This window comes from Corythoichthys intestinalis, chromosome 16 (assembly GCF_030265065.1).
Source record: "Corythoichthys intestinalis isolate RoL2023-P3 chromosome 16, ASM3026506v1, whole genome shotgun sequence".
In the NCBI taxonomy this organism is placed as follows: domain Eukaryota; kingdom Metazoa; phylum Chordata; class Actinopteri; order Syngnathiformes; family Syngnathidae; genus Corythoichthys; species Corythoichthys intestinalis.
The window spans coordinates 30,001-32,500 of NC_080410.1; positions in this window are offsets into that span (position 1 = coordinate 30,001).

The window sequence follows — 2,500 nt, forward strand, 5'->3', positions numbered from 1 at the left end:
GGTCAGCCTACCAGGGGCGTGAGAGCAGCTTGGGCGATGGCAGAAGGCCGAGGTGGAAGCCGCTTGGGCTCTAGCAGAAGGCCGGCGTGGAAGCCGCTTGGGCTCTAGCAGAAGGCCGAGGTGGAAGCCACTTTGGGCTGTGTGGCCGGTCAGCCTACCAGCGGCGTGAGAGCAGCTTGGGCGATGGCGGAAGGCCGGTCAGCCTACCAGGGGCGTGAGAGCAGCTTGGGCGATGGCGGAAGGCCGGTCAGCCTACCAGGGGCGTGAGAGCAGCTTGGGCGATGGCGGAAGGCCGGTCAGCCTACCAGGGGCGTGAGAGCAGCTTGGGCGATGGCAGAAGGCCGAGGTGGAAGCCGCTTGGGCTCTAGCAGAAGGCCGGCGTGGAAGCCGCTTGGGCTCTAGCAGAAGGCCGAGGTGGAAGCCACTTTGGGCTGTGTGGCCGGTCGGCCTACCAGGGGCGTGAGAGCAGCTTGGGCGATGGCGGAAGGCCGGTCAGCCTACCAGGGGCGTGAGAGCAGCTTGGGCGATGGCGGAAGGCCGGTCAGCCTACCAGGGGCGTGAGAGCAGCTTGGGCGATGGCGGAAGGCCGGCGTGGAAGCCGCTTGGGCTCTAGCAGAAGGCCGAGGTGGAAGCCACTTTGGGCTGTGTGGCCGGTCGGCCTACCAGGGGCGTGAGAGCAGCTTGGGCGATGGCGGAAGGCCGGTCAGCCTACCAGGGGCGTGAGAGCAGCTTGGGCGATGGCAGAAGGCCGGCGTGGAAGCCGCTTGGGCTCTAGCAGAAGGCCGAGGTGGAAGCCACTTTGGGCTGTGTGGCCGGTCAGCCTACCAGCGGCGTGAGAGCAGCTTGGGCGATGGCGGAAGGCCGGTCAGCCTACCAGGGGCGTGAGAGCAGCTTGGGCGATGGCGGAAGGCCGGTCAGCCTACCAGGGGCGTGAGAGCAGCTTGGGCGATGGCGGAAGGCCGGTCAGCCTACCAGGGGCGTGAGAGCAGCTTGGGCGATGGCAGAAGGCCGAGGTGGAAGCCGCTTGGGCTCTAGCAGAAGGCCGGCGTGGAAGCCGCTTGGGCTCTAGCAGAAGGCCGAGGTGGAAGCCACTTTGGGCTGTGTGGCCGGTCAGCCTACCAGCGGCGTGAGAGCAGCTTGGGCGATGGCGGAAGGCCGGTCAGCCTACCAGGGGCGTGAGAGCAGCTTGGGCGATGGCGGAAGGCCGGTCAGCCTACCAGGGGCGTGAGAGCAGCTTGGGCGATGGCGGAAGGCCGGTCAGCCTACCAGGGGCGTGAGAGCAGCTTGGGCGATGGCAGAAGGCCGAGGTGGAAGCCGCTTGGGCTCTAGCAGAAGGCCGGCGTGGAAGCCGCTTGGGCTCTAGCAGAAGGCCGAGGTGGAAGCCACTTTGGGCTGTGGCCGGTCAGCCTACCAGGGGCGTGAGAGCAGCTTGGGCGATGGCAGAAGGCCGGCGTGGAAGCCGCTTGGGCTCTAGCAGAAGGCCGAGGTGGAAGCCACTTTGGGCTGTGTGGCCGGTCGGCCTACCAGGGGCGTGAGAGCAGCTTGGGCGATGGCGGAAGGCCGGTCAGCCTACCAGGGGCGTGAGAGCAGCTTGGGCGATGGCGGAAGGCCGGTCAGCCTACCAGGGGCGTGAGAGCAGCTTGGGCGATGGCGGAAGGCCGGCGTGGAAGCCGCTTGGGCTCTAGCAGAAGGCCGAGGTGGAAGCCACTTTGGGCTGTGTGGCCGGTCGGCCTACCAGGGGCGTGAGAGCAGCTTGGGCGATGGCGGAAGGCCGGTCAGCCTACCAGGGGCGTGAGAGCAGCTTGGGCGATGGCAGAAGGCCGGCGTGGAAGCCGCTTGGGCTCTAGCAGAAGGCCGAGGTGGAAGCCACTTTGGGCTGTGTGGCCGGTCAGCCTACCAGCGGCGTGAGAGCAGCTTGGGCGATGGCGGAAGGCCGGTCAGCCTACCAGGGGCGTGAGAGCAGCTTGGGCGATGGCGGAAGGCCGGTCAGCCTACCAGGGGCGTGAGAGCAGCTTGGGCGATGGCGGAAGGCCGGTCAGCCTACCAGGGGCGTGAGAGCAGCTTGGGCGATGGCAGAAGGCCGAGGTGGAAGCCGCTTGGGCTCTAGCAGAAGGCCGGCGTGGAAGCCGCTTGGGCTCTAGCAGAAGGCCGAGGTGGAAGCCACTTTGGGCTGTGTGGCCGGTCAGCCTACCAGCGGCGTGAGAGCAGCTTGGGCGATGGCGGAAGGCCGGTCAGCCTACCAGGGGCGTGAGAGCAGCTTGGGCGATGGCGGAAGGCCGGTCAGCCTACCAGGGGCGTGAGAGCAGCTTGGGCGATGGCGGAAGGCCGGTCAGCCTACCAGGGGCGTGAGAGCAGCTTGGGCGATGGCAGAAGGCCGAGGTGGAAGCCGCTTGGGCTCTAGCAGAAGGCCGGCGTGGAAGCCGCTTGGGCTCTAGCAGAAGGCCGAGGTGGAAGCCACTTTGGGCTGTGGCCGGTCAGCCTACCAGGGGCGTGAGAGCAG